Below are 21,239 nucleotides of genomic sequence, written 5' to 3'. Positions count from 1 at the left end.
ATTCCAGCTTCCACAGTCATTCTCCTCCAATCTCTTCTCCAACCTGCAGCTAAAGTAATGTTAAGAAAATTCAGATCTGATCCATCATTTACCATCCTTCAGCAGCTTTCCATTAAAATAAAGATAAAATCTCTCCAGTGGTTGGTTGTAAAGCCTTCAGGCAATGCCCCTCTGTTCTTTATTTCTTACAGCTCCCCCAGCCTTCTCTTCTCCTCTTTGCAGCCAGTCCTGCACACATGCTCCACCCACCCCAAAAGGCAAGGAAGGATCTGCAATACCCCCTTAACCCCCCACTCCCCTCCCACCTTTGCACAAGCAGCTTCCTTTGCCTGTGAACACTAATACCTCTCCCCTTCCCTAAGGCCTGGCTAGATCATACACATCCTTTAGCTTATCACTTAGATGTCAGTTCCTCTGTGGGTCTTCTGTGACCCTCCCAGGCCAGGTCAGGTATTTCTTCTGTTTACATGCTTCTGTTTACCAACGCTCCCTGTTGGTAAATACACAGCACACATCACTGTGTTGATTCATCTGTCTCCCGGGCACATGATACTCTAAGCTTGCAAGTTATCCTCACAGCCCAAGGCCCAGCACATGAGGTTCCCTCCATAAAGAGCCCACAAATGATTGAGTGTCATCTATGAAACACAGAATTAAATTTCCCTCAGGCTCATTAGTAATTCCATACAGAATTCATTTAGAGTAACAAACAAAATAAAATTCACTTAAAAATATTTGTTTATAAGCTACACAATACCTCATAAAATGAGTGAAAACAGGAAAAAAAATCTTAGTTTAAATGGTTTTCCCAACTCATTTAACTGCTTAAAGCTCAGAGTAGCCTCTTCCAGTGTTTGCACTTCCCAATCTGCAGGCTGCCCAAGGCTTTGGACCTGTTCCTTTCAGCTTCTAGAGGCCAGAGGAGAATATTCACACTCCATCCTACGCCCTCCCTATGGACTGTGTGCCCCCAGCTTTACTGATTCTCTTTTGGGTCCACTTTCTCTTTGCCAAAGGAGGTTCTGTGACTCAGCAGCTTACAATCTGCCTTCTTAAACAAGTAGACTTTTTTGCTCAAGCAAACACAATTAACCACTACATACCACACAACAATCAAGTTAGAAAAACACTGAACAGATCTCTGTATAATTAGAAAATATCTGCTTATAAGCTGCACATAGCTAGAATCATAATTTTTTTTCAGGGTTAGATGGCAATTCAGCCACGCTTGGCCACGTTGTCATAGTGAATGCTAAACTACAACAAAGAATTCCTCATGAAGGAAGTGTGCTACTCTGATTTTTTTCTCGCAGGATAAATATGCTATTTTACCAAAAATAATCTATACCTTGGCATCCAATGAAATGCAAATTTGATGAAAACAAAAGACTCCATTAAAAGCAAGGACAAGAAAGCCTCTGGTTCATACAATGTGCAGATTGAGAACTTTGGTGGATTTTAGAAATGTGGGCTACAGGTTGTGTTCTGAATGCATTACTGTAGGTTTTATAGGTGGTCTGTTCCTAATACATGTGAAAATACACCCTATGTAAAACCCTTAATATTTACTGCAATCACTGTACAGAGTTTATCCTAAATTTGTACCTCTTTGTACTTCCCGACAGTAGGAATACAGAAAGCTGAAAGATTGGTAGCCTCAAAGATTTTTAAATACAGATTTAGAAGGTCTGCATATTTTAGGTCCCTGTCATATAGGTTCTGTGATTCACTAAATAATTACTCCTCACGGATGCAGACCCTGTCTTCAGGTAGCTCACGGTCTGGTGGAGAGGGGGAGGAGGGGAAGGAAAAAGGAAAAGGAAGAAACAAACACAAGCTAAGTGTCTGCTGCAGGACAGGCACGATGTAAGATGTTATATATAATTGCTCTTCATCCTCACGATGACTCCATGTGGTTGCGATCATTAGCTCTGTCATAGAAGAAAGAGAGGCTCAGAGAGATCTGTTCCCTAAGATTATCCTGGTGGTAACTTGCTGCAAAGCAACGTGATAAGAGCTGTAGGAGCTGGAGAAGGAGGCAGGCCCACGTAACTGAGTGGTGATGATATCATCCAGTGGGATAAGAAATAGAAAGGTGGGAAGGAGGTCTGCAAGGTTGGACATAATGAATTTGGAGGTCCCAATTTTGATGTCTCTGTTGACGAGGTCCTTTAGACAGCTGGAAATACGGGTCTGGAGTTGACAGGAATGCCAGGCTGAAGACATGAATGAGATTCCCTAGGTGTTCTGTACAAATCCAGAAGAGAAGAGGCTAACGACTGAACTTTGGGGTTAAAACACACATAAAATAAAATAAAACTGATACACCTCTAGGCAGGCTAACTTAAAAAAATAGACAGAAGACACAAATTACTAACATTAAAAATGAAAGAGGAGCCATCCCTCCTGATCCCTATTATCCTTCTAATGATCCCATGGACATTCAAAGGATAGTAAAGGAGTATTATGAACAAACATATGCCTACAAATTTGATAACCTTTTTTTTTTTTTAAAGATTTTTCACCAATCCTGAATCTTTAGAGTAATAGTAGCAATGGCTTTCATAAAGGTAATTCTATGGGAGAAACAAAGAAATTATGCCAGGGTATAAATATATGTGGTTGTATGAGTTTCTCAGAAAGTAATTCTGGGTAGAACAATAAATGCATAGTGAAGTCTTCTTTTGATAACCATACATTTGAGGTGTTCTTGGTAAGTATGAACATAGTCATTTCATTTGCAGTTTAAAGACATACCCCTGTGCTTTGGTCCTGTGAAAGAAACAAACTTAAGTTCATCTCAGTGTGGAGATGGGCTTCTGTTTGAGGAGTAGGTTGGAGGAACACTGAAAAACACAGCCAAGATTTTTCTCAAGATGTAGTTTTATATCTATTCCAGTGCAGAGAGTAAAATCCTCAATACTTTATAAGGGAGTATGACTTAATTTTAGACAGAAAACTGTTAGAAATGGGGTCTGATCTCTTTGTAAAAAGTGAACTATACCTTCAACTCGGCCATAAAGTCATTTCAGTCAATAACCATTAGAATTTTTAGCTCAGTGATCTAGCTTTCTGATTTATACCTTAAAATGAACTATATAAAACACATACCTAGCTAATATAATGAGTTTATTCTCAAAGTGGGGTTATTAAATACAAGCCAATTAATGGTTGAAGTATATAAACTTACATTTATTCCTTTTGTTTGGAATTATTATTCTGTGGTAGATTTTTCCCCTTTTCTTTTTTTTTTGCGGTACGCGGGCCTCTCACTGTTGTGGCCTCTCCCGTTGCGGAGCACAGGCTCCGGACACGCAGGCTCAGCGGCCATGGCTCACGGGCCTAGCCACTCCGTGGCATGTGGGATCTTCCCGGACCGGGGCGCGAACCCGTGTCCCCTGCATCGGCAGGCGGACTCTCAACAACTGCGCCACCAGGGAAGCCCTGTTTCTTTTTTTAATTGTGGTAAAAATCCCTTTTGTTTTGTAATAATCTAGTGGGAGGAAATGTATTGAATTAATTATAAGTAAAACAACTCCTGGAATCAGACTAGATTTTAACCCTAGATCTAATAATCTACTCAACCTTTTAGAGCAGTAAATGATACCTACTTCATAGGATTTCCAAAAAATTAAATATCATAATAAAATTGCTCAGTGCAGTGCATGACCCAATAAATACTACTTCTATAATAAAGCTTTAAAAAAAAAAGGCACATAAAAGGAAAGGAATCCAGCAATAAGATGAAGCAGGAGTTGTGTGAAATGCAAGGAGCGGGAGAACACAGTATCATGGAATATAAACTGCAGAGTAGAAGCAGGTGTCCAAAGAGGGCTGCATCAACTTTGACTTTCAGTTTGAAAGAGCTTGGCTGTGTTATAGGCTGAGAAGGAGTCTGATGGAGTGGAGAGGCAGAAGATGGACCAGAAAGGGGACAGTCTTCTCTCCCTGGATGGCAAGATCCATCTAACATGGCAGGCCCAGGTTTGTCTTTTCACCCCTTCACTTCCAGACCTAGCAAAGGGCTGTGTATAGCATTTCAGAAATGTTTGTTGAATGAATGAATGGACAATTTAAATAATTAATACTTAAAAGATCCCAGAGAGGATGGGAGGAAATGAGATGCAGAGTATAGATGGTTGAGATCAGCCCTGGTCAAGAGGAGGGTCATCTCTTCCTTTGAAACTGGAATCACTAGCACTGAGAATGCTGCTAAAACTGAAGAGACACTCAAATGTTTGTGGATTAAATGAATGAAATTATATTTAGGGCATTATCAAAACATAGCTCATCTCATCAGTGTTCCTTAATTTCATAGTTAGAAAATTCTATTTAAAAAAATAATAAGTCTAGTAAACTAAATTGAACTTTGGTCATCAACAATGGTTTTGCAGTAGACATGCTAAAACAGCCTTCTCTTGATTTTTCACCATGAATAGCAGAAGCCTTTCTCTATTGATGGTTTAAATGTTATGTCTGAAAAAGGAAACTGATTATTGAGCATTGTAGAAATTAAGTTATTTTCAAATACGATGAAGATTCTCACGTTGCTATAATGCAGGATATATTCATGGATAAATAAAGACGAATGCATAAAAATAAGAATGAAATGTGGAAATCTGCTTTTCTAACTTGGTGTTAATACAAAGGATGAGGATAGAGACCACAGGAAGAAAAGAGAGAGATTGTTAAGAAACTCTTTTGAAAATAAAAGAATCCTGTGACTGAGAACAAAGAAATATAAATTCTGTATATTTAAGAAATATAAATTCTGTAGAGAATTCAGAAATCCCTTAGGAGGGTTTACCTTTTCCATTTGTGTCCTCCAAGTGCCATCCAAGGCAATTGGGTAACCCTGGCCCCCAGATAAGAGCAGATTCTGCACCACACAGCTCTCTGTCACAGAAATGCCAGCCATCACATTTCCCTCTGGATCTGAGTTTTCTTCTCTGACTTGGAAAGTCTGCATTTCCGCAGATACTGGCTTCTATGTTCCAGCTGAAATACCACTTTGTTCCCTGTCCAGGATTCCACTGACAGGAATGCAAAGCCAGTCATTTTCAAATGAAATGACTGTTCCTACAGGTTAGGGAACACTGGAGAATCATGACATCGTCCCAAATTGTTCAGTGAATAAACTTGTTTAGCTATTTTCCCAGATTCCTAATCAAACACCAATTTTCTCCCAGCCCCACCCCCACCCCCACCCAATATTTGGATAATAAGGGATGATAAAAGGATTTCTTTTCCTTCTATTCCCATTGTCCCTACATGGTCAGCCAGAACTGAATAATTACAATAACTTGGAAAACTACTACAATTTCCAGACTGTTTTCTCCCATGTCTGATCCAGTCTGTACCACACTGCCAGAGGAATCTTCCAAACGTATACATTATTTACCACTTCGAAGCCCTGCTCAAGAACCTACAATGGCTCCTACTGCCTTCCACATCAAGTCTTTAATTCCTTTGTGCAGCTTTTAAGACCCTCAGAATTTGGCTCCACTGCTACTTATTTATACTCCTGCCCTCCCAGGCCCCCTCCTCATGGACAGAACCATCTCCTTTCTGCAGGGCCCTGATGCCTAGCCTGTCCTATCTCCACTCCCCTTCCAGTTGATATGTCTTCCTCCCCCCTCCAACCCACTCCCAACTCCTCCTAGATCCCTCCAGGGCCAAGTTAAACTCTACAACTTCCACAGGATTGTCCAACTCTTCCAGTCCCTGTTGAGCACTCTTTCTGCCAGGGGCAGACAAGTCAAAACTAGGTAATATTTGGGAGGGGGAGGGTACTTAATTGTGCTTTGTTTGGAGGGCCCGTTTGGAAATATGTCTTAAATTTCTTTCTGTGTTTCCTATATAACCTAGGGAAGGGCAAGGCAAGTAGTAGATGTAAACACTTGCTGAGTTCTTGATTGTATAGTGTGTACCTGTCCTTTAGCTCTGAGGCCACAGAACTTTATTTCTGGTTGAATGTCAGCAGCTGGAGAACCAGTTACTAACATTCTTACTACAAACCCAATTGTCACATTACATCTTTAGCAAATGCAAATCTATAACTGGCTGAGTCAGAGAAACTTCTGTAACTTCATTCAGTGTTAACCAAAATGTAATGTTTGCCTCTGGCAAGTTTCACTGTTTTCTCATTTATGTGCAGTTGGATTGGAATCCGTGCTCTATTTTAAAGGTGATAAAAAGCTAATGAGAAGAAATTATGGGGGAGTTTATGGCTGTGGAACTTTAAGTTTCGGTCAACCCCAACTCCTAAATTCATGTTGCCTGAAAGTCTTTCCATGACCTCATTTAGTGTCTGTTTAATACTTTCGACCCATTGAGGTGAGACACGACTGATGTGGAAAGAAATGGAACTCTGGACTCTTGGTTTAACTTTAAAGTTAAACATCTTCCTTCCTCAGATGCTTACAGAAGATCCAGGCCTTTCGTAGACTCTCCTCAGTCTGTTTCTTCAATCATATCAAATATTAGAATTAGCTTCCCCCTGGATTTTTATTCTAAATGTTAATGATACATTAACAGAAAAACCAGAAATAAATAGCGTCATATTTTTGGTTTTCTGTGATTATTTATGTCTCTGCCTTCAGAATGAAATCATTTCCTTCCTGCCTCATCAGAAGGCTGAATTTAGGTAACAGAGTGTAGCTGTGGACCTAAGCGAGATTTCAAAACAGAAAAAGAATTTCACAGCTGCCTATGCTTGTCTCCATTGCCATTACCAGTCTGTCTTTGTTGAATGCTGGCCCTGTGCTCCCTGGAAACGGCATATTCCTCCCTCAAGACCCAATTTAAATGTCTTTCAGTGAAATCTCCTCTAGCTCCCCCAGACAGAGCTGGGCCTCTCTTCTTCATATTCCAAATATTTATTGAGCACCTGCTTTCCGTTACTCAGTCCCTTATGCTCTTGCCATAAAGCACTTTCTGGAGTCTGTCAGTCCATCTCCTCTCACTCGACCTGCACAGGGTGAGTAGTACTGTTTCACTCACTTTCATACCCACCTGCATGATGCCTAGCACGGCTCTGTGGAATGATTTACACCATAAACTACAGGAGGCACTGGCTCCAGAGAAGCTGCTCGAGTAACATCAAAGATGGATGGATCAATTCATCTGGGCTGAGGTTTTGAAGTGGAAGAGTCTGTTTGGGCTCCTGGCCACCAGCAATGAAGGGAATGGATGGGGAAATGGAGTTGAAGGCCTGAGAGTCTGCGCCATCAACAGAGACCATCTAAATAGCTCCTGAATTTGCCTGCTACCGCCTTTCAATTACCACTGCCTCTGACTTCTTCGAGCCTTCCTCCTGTCTTGCCTGAATTTACTAATGAGCTTTAAACTGGTCTCCTTAACTCTAGTATAGGATTCTATTACTCCCTAGTCTCCTGTAATCCATCTATAACATGACTATGGGCCGAATCTTTCTAAAAACCAATCCAATATTCGTTTGCTTAAAATCCTTTTAGTACTTAAAATCTTGCAGTCACACACGCACACACAGGCATTCACGCGTGCATGGGCACACAATATGCACATTCACACACATATGGCCTTCAGTCTGAAATCCAGATCCCTTTTTGTGATGTTCAAGTCCATCCATGATCCAGCCCTTCCTTTCTTGTCACTGTGACCCCTCCATGCACACCCTGCTCTCAGTAGCTCTAAGCTACTGAAAGTTCTCTGAAATTTCCAAACTATCATAACTTGATGCCTTGGCGTACGATGGTCCTTCTTCCTGGAACAAAACCCACTGCATCAATCTTACTCGACTTACTCTAACTCAACTGTCAGGTTATAGCTAAAGTGGCACCTCATTGGAGATGCTTTCCTTGACCACTCCCTGCTGCCTGGCTGGGTTAGGTACCCAATGCACGAGCTGCCACACCACCATGCATTCCTCCAGCTCAGAACGTCTCACGTGGTATTGCACCTGTCTGACTCCACCAGGACACTGAACTCTTTGCAGACTGGCCCTCCTTCTTATTTGCATCTGTCACTGCCTCAGTGGGTCCTTCCCTGGCCATCCCACTTAAAAGAACACACACATTTGTCTGTGAACACACACACACACACACACACACACACACACCATTTTCCCTGTTCCCATTCCCTGCTTTATATTTCTCTCCATAACATCTATCACTTTCTAATATACTGTATAATTCACTAACTTATTTTGTTTATCACCTATTTCTCCACTAGAGGTAAACTGCAGGAGGGCAAGAATTTGAAAGCCCATATTTTCCTAACTGTCTTCAATTTCCCTGGTCTCATAATTTTCCATTCTACCTGGCTCTAATGTTGAGTCCCCAAGAAATAACCCCTTGCACCTTTCCCAGGGAAACTGCTGGGGTCCTTTTGTTCTTGCTTGTGACTACCCACATCACCAATATTCTGTTTTGCTAAAAGTTGAAGCCCAGAATGCTTGAAACTGCTCTCATTTCTGTTGCCAGAATTTCCATTACCTGCTCTCAGACTGACTCCTTTTCTCCATCACTTTGAAGCAGCTGCTTTAGAGGTTGTCTTCCTTGCTCCCCATCAAGTTAATAAAGGGAAACCTTTTATTCCTCTATTTGTTTTTTGTTTGTTTGGATTTTCTGCTTATTTCAACATGTCTTGTCTGTTTCCTCCACTGCTGGATTCGGAGAGTCTAGAACAATGCCTGACAGAGAGCAGGTGTCTATGAAATATTTGTCAAATAATAGAATTTGTATCTTCAGTGTTTACTATGACACCTGGCACATAATAGGCCCTCAATACATGTTAACTGAATAAACTAACAAAGGATTGGAAGAAACAGGGATGCAGAATCACATCAAGGAAATAGATGAAAATGCAATTCTAGATTCCTTCTTTCTCATATTCTACACCTAATCAATCACCAAGTGGTCAGTTCACTTCTTAAAAACCTTCCTAATATTTTCTCTTTTTTCCTGCCACTTCTACTACTTAATTCATGCCCCTGTTTTCTCTATCCTGGACTATTAGTTCCCATGCCTTCGGTCTTGCTCTTCTCCAATCCAGCCTACTCTTAGTGACATTGCTAAAATGTGACTAGGAGTATCCCTCCCCGATTGGTGAATCCCACTATCTGAGGGATCGAGTTTAGATTCCTCTGCAAGAACAAGGCCCTTCACGACCTGGTTCCTTTCCATCCACCCCTTCTACTCTGCTTCCACCCTACTCCACATGTACTCTGCACTCTTGCCACTTCCAAACTACTGCAGTTCTTTAAGGAGCTCTTTTGTGTTTCTGTGCCTCTGTTTTCTTTGCTTGGAACACTGCTCATCTACTTTGTATACCTGAGGAACTGTTGTTTATCTTCCAAAATTTCGCTTAAATGTCACTTCCTCTTTGACTCCAAGTAAAGTCGCTTAAATGTCACTTCCTCTTTGACTCCTTCCTATGCTTCTCAAGGCCCTCATCACCCTGTAAGTGTCATCGGTTGCTCCTGTGTCTGTGTTCCTCCCTATCAGGACTATGTCTTATGCACCTTTGTATATACAGAACTCAGCTCCACGGTTGGCATCCAGTAAGGGGAAAATAAATATTTTTTATTACAAAGACTTACATACTAAGCTAAATGAATCGAAGTCCTGCTTTGTGGAAATTAGTCAATTTTTAGTCTTTATGAAGCCCATCTGGCATATTTCAAATTCTAATAACAGTTATGGATTCTTGGTTGAACCTTCCTCTGTGGGTTTCATGGTCAATGATTTTTAAGGATTTTCTTGGGTTAAATTTTATGTTTTTATGCTAAGAAGCCCTTTCCGAGGCAGAACTTTCCACACACATTTTCCTCCTTCTGTATTATGCACAGTTTATACAACTTGTAGAAAGCCAGGTTGTTTTATAGGTTCAAAACCACAGAGTAATGTTCCTCATTTTGTACCTGATTCATTCTACACGGTGATATTAATGCTCTGGCAATTCTCCTGAGCTGTCATTGGGACTGGGCTCACTGCTCTCCTGAAGTTAAAGCTGAGAATTTGAGCATGGGCTTTTTCTAAACCGTAAGAAGGTAGGCTTAGGGATTTTAAAAAGACTCTCAGCCCATCCTCAAAAGCTGATGTTAACATGAAGAGTTATTGCCCCCAACCCTCATCTTAGTTTATGACATAAATTATACTTTTAGAAGTTCCTGCAACTATTATTGCCTCTTCTTTCTGCTTAAAAAGCAAAATGGAAAATAAAACAATGAAAAATACAATTAGCTTAAAGATAATTTACCAAAAGAGAATTGATAATATTAAGCAAACAAGGTAGAATTAGATTGAGTTTTATCCCAAGAGTTATCTGTGAATGCAGGTCAAGGAAAAAGACAAAATTATATTCAGGAGGGAAGCAAGACTGGAATTCAGAAGAGACAGGATGGGGTAATGGAGTGAAAGGGCAAGACAAGGGCACTGATGGGCAGCGAGGATGATGGCTTGAAGTGTCAAGAAAACAAAGCAGATCAGAGTAGGTGAGACTTGGCTACTCAGGAAAATGAGTCATGAATATTCCATGTTGTAGGTTCCTATCTAGGCATAGATAGATATTATCTATGCCTATCTATGCCTATGGTACCTTTATTAAAGGTACCACACCAAATTCATCACCATCTGTGTACTCAGGGTAGCGTGCTAGTCAGAGACTCATCGCACGTCATGTCTTATTCTCAACTAACAGCACAAATTCAGTGATTCCATAGCAAATCCAAAACATTGAAATATAGTCAATATCATCCCTGAATTATATATCTGAAAGTCACATTATAAAATAAAGATTACAGCAAGACTGAAAAACTTTGAAAGTACAACTATTCTGTTACGAATCTTAAAAACTTGGCTGTGCAGAGACAAAATGAAAATGATCTTCAACTCGAGATGTTTAGAGAGGTAATGTTTTGCGGGTTAAGGACCACTTGAGCAGAAATGAGAATAATTGGCTGAAGGAGTATCAGTGTTGTCTGAATAGAAAACGTGAATTTCGACTGAGCACTTTCATTAGTGGAGTACTCAACCACGTCCACTGTGGAAATTCTCTGGGGTGGGTGGGCTTTCTCACCCCAGGCACTGACTTCCTAGGTTTGACTGCTACAGGCTGCCATCGCCATCTGGGGGGAAGCTGAATTGGAAGCCGGTGACTCTAATTTACTCATGTGATAATTTGCCTGGAGGTTTCTATTCCAAATGGTCTCCCAGCTTCCCTTCCAGGAAGAACTAAAAGCAGCTAATTCACCACTCCTGGACTTGACTGGAAGACCAGAATCAATGGACATGCTCTTTCAAGGGAGAAGAGCCTAATTTTGGAAATGCAAATATTTTAGGGGCGCCATAACATATATCTAAGGATGTTTCTTTCTTCCTGGTGAAACGTGTGACTTTCTATAAAAATATCCCAGACCCAAGCCTTCCAATTTCTCACACAAGGACACCTGGCCTTTTGAGAGGTTGTGTCACTCTTGTGACAGAAGAATCTGTAGCATAAAGAACCCAGTACTCTCTGGGGAGTTTTTCATTCTGAGAACACACGAAGGACTCTCCAGTTCTCTCCCCCTCACAAATACTCTAAAACTGTGCCATACAGTGAGTGGCCACAAGCCCCTGAAATGGGCTGGTCTGAATTGAGATGTGCTGGAAATGTACAATACACACCAGATATCTAAGACTTAGTACCAAAAAAATGTAAAACATCTCATTAATAATTTCTTACATTGATTGCTTGTTAATATGATAATATCCTATCATATGATGATATATTAGATCAAATGAAAAACACTGCTAAAATTGGTTTTACCTGTTTCTTTTTTTTAATATGGCTACTAGAAAATTACAATTTTTTATGTGTCATGCATTATATTCCTACTAGACAGTGTTCCATTAAAATTGTGAAAACCCAACCCTTTCCTAACTACTAGAGTCAGACGGAACCCAGCAGGCATGCCAGCTTTGAAAGGCTGAGCTGGAAATTTAGATTCTAGATGCTGAGATGAAGGGTCACACAAAAAACAAAGCAATAGGAGTTACCCTGGTGAGCAAGGTGATGGGCAAAGAAACAGGCAAATAAACCACGAGACCCAGGTTTCCATGGGTGTTTCAGGATGGAAGCTCTGGTTCTCAAATTGTGGTCCTTTGACCAACAGCATCAGCATCAACTTGGAACCTGTTAGACATGCAAATCCTCAGGTCCCATCCTTGACCTACTGAATCAGAAACTTTGAGAGTGGGACCCAGTAATCTCTGTTTTAAGAAGCCCTCCCAGGTGATTCTGACACACTCTTGATTTTAGAACCCCTTCGATATCTCATGTAACATCTGCCTGCTCTGTGGGCTGCAATTAGCTGTCACCCCATTGAACAAGTGAAGAAGCTGTGTGATAAAGAAATGAAGAAACTTGCCACAATCACGTAACCTTAAGTGGTTAAAAAAAGAAAAATCAGGCTTTCAGTTCCTGAGTTTCTAATCCTAGGGTCAATACACTTAATCAGATGTAAAATCAAGAAGAAAAACAAAAAGAAGAGAAACAGGGGATCTACATCAGTGATTAAGTTTTTTGGAGTCACCAACCTGAAAATCTGAGGAAACTCTGGTCCCTCTTCCACAAAAATGAACTTTAATGCAACACTGATATAACTTCAGGAGGCCATTCGACCCCTTGAGGGTCCTGCCTGCCTTCAAATTTATAATCCCTCATCTAGAAGCCCAAATTGGATGATGAGTCGTTCTTGGTAGTAAATTAGTCCCCCTTTATAGGAATAGGGTTTGCATGGATAATGCTTCCTACTAATATACACTGAAGGAAAAATTTTGTCTTAAATGTTTGCTAGTTGAGAACTGTGTTTCTTCTATTGGCTTAACTGGGAACAAAATGCTCATTAGTGGCTTATAACCTCAACTGCCTTTTAGCAGAGGAAGTAGCAGGCACCAAACTGATCCTGAAATCTAAAACAGGCTGGGTCTTGGGGACAGAGGGCCACGGACCTTGATCACATTTGGCTGTAACGTCAGAGTTTTGCTACAAAGTGAGTAAAGGACCTTGCTTGTAGCGTCTGTCTCTGCCATTTGAGGATAGTGTTAATGACAGGAATTTCTACCTGTGATAACTTTGGAGCAAATCAGGCTGAAAAAATTAATGTGCAATAAATGTGCCTTTGTGTTGGCAGCACAGAGGCTATTTGCAGAGCCTGAAGCTGTTTGATAAGCACAGCACAGCTCATTTTTAACCTGACTTGAAACTTTTATAATTTATTCCCAGACAATGGTGATCAAATGCTTGGGGCTTGTGGTAAAGGAGAGACTGGTCTCTTTTTATCCACCTGCAAAAATAAAACTGAACATTTGTTCTTTCATAAAAGGGAAAATCGGTTGTCTTGAACTGTATTGGTAAATCCTTATTGTTTCTTTAATAAGTAGTTCTACATTTCAGAAGACAGGAAAGTATTAAGTGTGAATACATACCTCTATTCATTCGGCATTATGCCTTAAAGTAACAGGCAGTCACTGATGTAAATGGATTGAGTTCTGAAAGTTTGTACTTGGGAAATTTTTTCCATAAAAAATATAAATAATATTTATTACATATATTGGCCTTGTTTTTTTCTAACTATATGAAATATTAAACATGTCTTTGGAATCACCCTGCAAAACCTAACCATTATTCATGGCACTTTTTCCATGGGGCAATACAATTAATGTTAGAAACCTATTTAAACCTACCACTGGCAAAAAGAGAGACTTTTACTACCTTCTGTGATTCTGGAAGACAGATCAGGGATTTTTCTTTTCATGGGCTCTGGTGAAAGCACTTTTTCCTTCCCTCTGACCGCTAGTTTTACAAGCGGGAGGGAATTCGCCCCCTCGTGGTGATCACATATAAGCATGAAATATTCATAAACCAGGTGTTCACTCATTACAAACTGCTTATGCATTCCTTCACTCCTCCACCATGAGATTTTAAAATACATCTTTATATCTCCCCAAACATCTAGAGCATTAGCTTGCATCTGGAAGACAATCTGCAAGTTTGTTGAATAATTATTAAAGACACTGACTCTTCAGTGACAATTGAACAAGACTAAATGACATTCTTGCAAGCTCCTGGCATAAAATCATAAGCAAAAGGGATTTTCTTCCAATATGAGTGTACCAATATAGGATTTACTTTAAAGTGGCTCCCAATAGTACTAATAAACTTCTAACATACTAGTCCCTAAGTTGAAATTTCTGTGCCCAGCTTTTGCAAACACCACACTCTACACACACACACACCCCCTACATATCACATTTAATGTTCCAGTTAAACTGGTCTTCTTGTCATTCCCCAGACACAATTTTCACTGCCCCTCCCCCTTTGCCTTTATTTATGGTTTTCCTTTGGCCCTACTGCCTAGAAGGGATTCCCTTTTTCTTTCTATATTGCCTTAAATCTCATGGTCTAACACTCCTATCTTCTAGCAATATGAAGAATAATTATTCCACCTTTCTTTCCTGAGATATATTGAGAACCTAGAATGTCCAATGCTCGGACATTGTGATCTCTCTTGTCTTAAAAAATGAAAACAGAAAACAAATCAAAAACATTTTGTCTGAACTACCCTGCCTAAATAATTAACACCTTCTTATATTTTAGCTTATCTCTAATTTTCTATTCCACACAGTCCAAAACTTTATTATACCACACCTTGTTCAGCTGTTTCTAAACTAGATTATAAGTTCCTGGGCTGAAAACTTTTCCTAAACTTCTTGTACTTCTTCATTTATTAATTCACTCCAGGGATTGCTTACCACATTTATTCATTCATTTACTTAATTCACTCATTCAATGAGCACCTATGAAATATAAATAAGATATTTTGATAATATATTGGGTTTATTGTGCTTAGTACAGGGCTATTTCTCATTATCTGTGAGATGGAAGGCTTGTTGCTATAAAATCAAACAAAAGTAACCATTAAATGGTGTTTGCCAATATCCTGACATAATGATCCTGGTTCTGCTTCAGTTTAGCATAATCCCCTTACGTCTAGTTGAGATCTTACTGTATGTGTCAGCCAAGAGGTGTAGTGGGGAAAAACATGGACCCTGAGGAACAAGAGTGGAGATGTTCATGCCTGAAAGCTTCATCTTTTCACTGTGAAACATGGTGCAATGTCACCCGCTGAGAATGAAGATGGCAGCAGGGAGCTTGGGACTTAAGGAAAAGTGAATAATCCCTGGGAGGAAAGCAAGAGACTGTTCCCTAGAGAAGCAAGAAAGGATTGCTTTGAGGGTCTCACTGAGATTTGGGGACCAAAAACATATAGTAACAACAATCTGTGTTTTCCTCCAGTAACATTCAGTACCTAGGGATAGGGGCAGAAAAGACCAATTCTCCGTTTAGCTGAGGTCAAGACTTGGAAGGCTGATCCATTGGAGGAAATAGTTGGAAAGAGACTTGTAGTCAGGGAAGGGAGGGAAACGATGAGGCGAAGAGGAGCTTGAGGGACTGAAGAACTCAGTGGGGCACGGTGGGTGAAAGCTGGACCACTAAGGAGCTGTGGGCAGAGATTATTTTTGTATTGGTTTCCAGCTTCAGAAATGAAGCTGTTCTTGGTGAGAATGAGGTTGAGGATGGGTTGCTCATGGAGAATGGAAGTCCAGGTTTTGTAAGTTAAGGAGGTGAAGTTGAAGCTTGATGGATTGCTCACCAGATGTGAATGCTGTCTATAACTATGGCAAGAGCTCTGGAAGTCACGACTCCTATGAGTCAGGTGCCAAAAACTTCAATAAATGAAGACTGGTGGGATGGGGAGAGTGGTAGAGCCACATGGCCATGAAACCCAAAGAAGGGCTATTAGAAAAATGCAAAAGGGAATTTTGCCTATTAGTGAAGCTTAATTGGTTTATAGTTTGTTTCATTCTATGAAGCTGCTTAAATTTCCCATTTAATAAATCAGAAAACATAAGTATGGCTGATAAGTGTGCCAACTGAAGAATGTCTCTAGCCATCCAGCTCTACAAGGATTGATTCATTAACCACTGAAGTTGCTGACCTTTAATACACCTTGAAAGGAGTTCAGGGTGGACATCAGGAATGAGACACTCTGTGCTCTGGGAAAACTGGCAGAACAGGCCTTTAGACAGTGTGAAATTTTCAGGAGGAAGTTTTATGAACCCAAACTCATGCACCTTCCCATACTTAGAAAAGCCCTAAAACCATTATCTAAGGTGCCCTAAAACCATTAACTAAGGTGTCTGTTTTTCATGACTAGCAACAAACTTCTACTGGGATGTGTGCTTGGTTGCTTGCACCCTCTGCCAAACTCACATATATACTGACCTCCCCTCTTACCTGTTGGAACAATTTCTCCGAGCTATCTGAGAGGCTATCTCCTGGGCTATAGTCCTCAGTAAGACACTGAATAAACTTGACTCACAGCTTTTACATTGTGCATTTTTTTTAAGTTGACAAGTATATCAAACGTATACAAATTCAGAAATAAATACTTAGAAAAAACTTAGTTCTCTTGTTTTCTTTTAATGAGAGGCAATTTATCAGCCATCATGCGTTTCCTATCTCACTTAAAAATATCACAAACTGACATTTTGCTAATGTATTACACTTAATCAAAATCATATTTTGTTTTATCTAAGCTTCGGGTAGCATTTAAGTGTTGTCCTGGGAAACTTGTTTACAAGGATTAAGCCCAAGATTAAATATTTTAATGGCTAGATGGGGGAATGTTTTCTTTCTGCATCACTTCTCACCCAATTTAGGATATAAAGTATAAATCTTTTTGCAACAAACAAAGCTCCTTGAGAATCAGAGTCTGATTTCAAAACTAAGAAAATGTCATATTAAGTTTTTTAAACTTAAAACAGAAGGATAGTATGGAAACTCATACTAGTTTAAATGTTAAAGCCTAGGCATAAATCTTTATTTCTTCATCCCCTATAGGAGGAACTATAATTTACTGGTTAGAATTTCATTATAAGTGATCTCTATATTGTAAGAGAGCCCATAGAGAGGGCTGTCACTTCCAACATTTATGCTCCTTTAAATTCTCAAGAATATCACTGGACTTAGCAAAATAATAATCAGGTCACTATTGAGAATTGTTTCTTCTCAGCTAAGCAGTAACCAGGAAAGATCAAGGCAAATAGCTACAATTCCAAGTGCATAAGGCACAAGCAAGCTGTTCTTCCAACTGTTCCCTTAAACTCTTGTGGATTTTTAGTGCATGGAACTGAATTAAATGGCAGGAATTTGCAGAGATAACCAGCCCAGGTCTCTACAAAAAAAGAAAGAAAAAAAAAGAGGGAGGCAGTGAACCCTGTTAGTATCAAGTCAGACATTTTGGTCGGGGCTGGGCAGGTTTGGTGAGGAATGGAACCAGACAGAAGAAGGGGCTGCACGTCTGTAGAGTTGGAATGGTGACCTGGTCCTGGCTGGTGCTCTCAGAGTTTCCACAGGACTATCCTGATGTGAACTTGAGCTGCCTGTTAGGCCCTTGAACTATGCAAGAATGCTTCCCAAATGATAACCCTGGACTCCTGTGCCTCAGCCCAACACTACACCTGCTCCTCTAGGCAAACTCTCCACCTCACCCGTCACCTCATCACTGTGAGTAACTTCATGGAACACATTAGTTATGTGCCATGCAAACTAAGTTAAAATCTCTTTTAGGCCTCATCCCCACCAGCATCAAATGGGGTGATGTTGATGTGGAGTTCCCTTGTGTCTTTGAGAAGGCTGAGGTTTACTTGAAGGTAAGTCTTCATCTTTGCCCCTTCGGCTGATTCCCCATGTGCATGCAATGGGAGTGAACCATGAGAAACCTGAGAGCTCTCTCAAGGTCGTCAGTAATGCCATCTGAACCACCAACCACAGTGGCTCTCCTGCCCAAGGTTATCCATGAAACTTTCACGTCGCGGAGGACTCACCATCACAGTCCATGCCATCAACGCTACCCAGAGACTGATGGTGGCCCCTCTGGCAAACCATGGTGTGAGGGTCATGGTGCTGTCCAGAGCATCATCCTTGCAACCAAAGGCACTGCCAAGAGTGTGTTCTAGATCTGACCTGCCATCTAGAGAGAGCTGCTAAATTCGACATCAAAAATGTGGTGGAGCAGGTGTCAGAGGGCTCCTGAAGAGCATCCTGGGCAACACTGAGGACTAGACGCTCTCCTGTGACTTTAACAGAGTCACTCACTTCTCCACCTTGATGCAGGGCCTGGCATTGCCCTCAGTGAGCCTTTTGTTAAGCTTATTTGTTGGTATGAATTTGGCTACAGCAACCATGTGATAAACCTCATGGTCCATGTGGTTCCAAAGAGTAAGATTTCCCTGGAAAACAAGCCTAATAGCCTTGAGGTAGAGAGAGGTTCTCATCTGCTGAGAAGTCCTTGCCTCACCTCTAGCCCCCACCACAGTGAAAAACTCCCCTCCCCCACACAATTCCCATTCCAAGCACCTGAAGAACCCTACCTTGTCGGGTAGCATCAGCGCAATCAATATGATACACTGTACCCAGAGGAGGGAAATCTACATGAGTTCCCCTCTGCGAATCACATCCAAGCTCTTTAGTATGGCCTTTCTCTTCCTAATTGAGCTCTCAGATTACTTTTCTGTGCTCACTTCTAACCATTCATCCAACCCAATATCCTATACTTCAGCCATACTGACCTATTTGCTGCATTTTAACGACTCTGTTTTAGTGAATACTATTTCCTTTCCTTGAATGCTCTTTCTACGATCTTTGGCTACCTAATAGATGACAGCTAATCTTGAGGTAATTAATGTAACAGAGTGTCAAAGAAGGAAGTCAGAAAGGGCTGTGGAGAAAGGTCTTGATAATGAAGAGTTAGCAGTATATTATTACTCACTGATAAGCAAATCACTGACGATTATTGGTTGTGAAATAGCTAGACATATGATGTTACTGAAGAGGCATGACCCAAATGTCACCTCTTCTTCATTGTTTTCCCTATCCCCATTCCCCACCTCCTAATAAAATATCTTCCTGCTAGAATTATTTCCTCCTTTACTATAATGAGAGAGCCAATCCACCACCTGTGAGGTCTTTCATTCCTAAGGTTCTAACAAAGAAATGAAGTTTCTTCACTTCTAAGGTTCTCATTTCTAAGGTTTACTTAGAAGGATTCCATTCCTTCCAGCCTCTTCTCTGAGTCCTTATAATATTATATTCATCTTTCCCTCTTTATTGGGGTCTTCCAGTCTATCTACAATTATGCAGAGATGCCCCCACCCTGAGTCACTTGACCTTAGTTCCCTGCTAGCTAACATCAGTATTTCTAAACTTTCTCACCCAACTGTTCCAGTGGGCAATATACTGACTGGTATGTCCTCTGTTTTGTTATTAAGGCATTTCTCCACAGCCCCTTTCAGCTTCATCCTTCACACTTTCCACTGTTATCCCAGTTCCCTCAAGATCATCTAACCAAAAAAAAAAAAAAAATTGAGATACCAAATGCAATGGGCTTACTTTAATTTCTATTTGACATAGATGATCTATCCCAGCTCTTGAAATGCTCTCCTCCCCATCGTCTTCTTTCAGGACACCACAACGCCCTTGTTTTCTCCTATCTTTTCAAGCACACCCTTCAGACTCTCACTTGGATTCCTCCCTCCTCTTCCTTCTTCACCCTAGAAATACCCTGGATTCTCATCTCTTTAATAGATATTTTACTTTCACAATTTTAGCTATGATTCCTGTATGGATTAGTCCCATATGTAAGTACTGACCTCTCTACCAAGCTCTGGTTATGACTTCTGTCTGCCTATGGGATGCTTCCACTTATGGATACCACCAACACTTGGTACGACATCTCTACAACTAATTTTCATTATCTCTCTTCCAAAGACACCTGTGTGTCTATGTCTTACATTTCCCTTCCAGAAGAACCACACTGAAACCATGACCAAGAGATAAAGAGCTCTGCTACTTTTAAAGGCTTCCAAAAATGATAATTTCCTAAGCTTCTTTGGCAAACAAACTTTATAAACCAGGCTACAGAGAACTGAAGGAAAATGACGAACCTTTTACGTCTTAAGGTAGAGTTCTGCATTTTAAGGCTATAGATTAAAAAAAGGCTAATTTTATAAGGAAAATCCCTTTTAGGGAAGCACATAAAGAGATTTCGATAGATTCTTTAAAAGACAAGATAGGCTTAAGAGTAGTTACCTTAGAGGGATTATTTACATAAGATATAAGGCAAAAAGAGATCTTGGAAAAATAAGATGCTGTATGAATGCAAAGATTGTTTCATTCTAATTATGTTAATTTAATTCATTTACTCCATGGGGATCATGCCTTAAAGATTTCAAAAGATTTAGTCATCTTCCTCTGTTACAGATTTACTTTAAATCTTTATCTCTTCGTCTATCTACCTTTTTGTCTAGAGGCTTTTGGTACAAAATGTTTCCATTAGAAGAAATATTTGACTTACCCTTTAAAATATGAACAGAATAACATCTATTCTGGATTGCTAGCTGCTCTTTGAATAATAAATCTTCCCGCAGTTAAAAATGGATAATTAAGGTCTGTTTTAGAGACTTGATTTCAGAGAAAGGAAGCTCAGTAATTAAAGTGAGAATGAAAAAATGAAAATGAAAACTGATCAGGAGTGAATAACAATTTTCCACTTCCATTTAAAGGAATCTCTCAAGCACTAAATTTTATTCACATTGCCACAGAGGCTACTCAAACTATTTATCTGCTTTCCAAATAGTCTCAGATTTTGGGTAAAGGAAATGTAAGCTATGTTATTTTGGCTCTATAAGATAAACAGGAATGAAAAGCAATTCAGAAGTTCATGTTGCAGTGGAGCTTGAGAAGGAGGGAAAAAGAGCAAGGATGTGTTGAGCAGGAGTAACTGGCCAAGCCCCTCTGCCCATTTCTTCCCCACGATGGCCTCTTCCTGGGAGAATCCCAGGCGGGCAAGGTCACTATGCCAGTTTTAAGGTTGCTGTGTCTTCAGAACCCATCTGCCTCTCAACATCCTTAAGCTGGCAAGGAACTGCTGGTCATAAGGGGCTGCTGTAGGTCTCCAGGACAGACTGTTCTACAAGAGGACCAAAGATGTAACTAACCACAAACAAGGATGCCCTTTATCCACTCTCATGGCGTGGCACTCAAATACATTCAACATCATCGTGGCTTTTAGGTCAGCCCTAACAACAGGAGAGAGGCACCAAACTCCTGTGAGAGAATCCCAAAACACCTGAAACATCCTCTCCAAGAAA

The 21,239-nt window shown here is 40.4% G+C and overlaps 1 pseudogene; it reads left to right on the top strand.

The window, feature by feature from the left end:
* Nucleotides 1-15,666: 15,666 nt before the first annotated feature.
* Nucleotides 15,667-18,473, top strand: LOC111175070 (glyceraldehyde-3-phosphate dehydrogenase-like; annotated as a pseudogene).
* The last annotated feature ends 2,766 nt before the right edge of the window (nucleotides 18,474-21,239 follow it).

The sequence above is a fragment of the Delphinapterus leucas genome, chromosome 18, assembly GCF_059928025.1.
Source record: "Delphinapterus leucas isolate spDelLeu-1000000601 "Yukka" chromosome 18, BTC_Dleu_Yukka2, whole genome shotgun sequence".
In the NCBI taxonomy this organism is placed as follows: Eukaryota; Metazoa; Chordata; class Mammalia; order Artiodactyla; family Monodontidae; genus Delphinapterus; species Delphinapterus leucas.
This window is presented reverse-complemented; position numbering and strand designations above follow the sequence as displayed.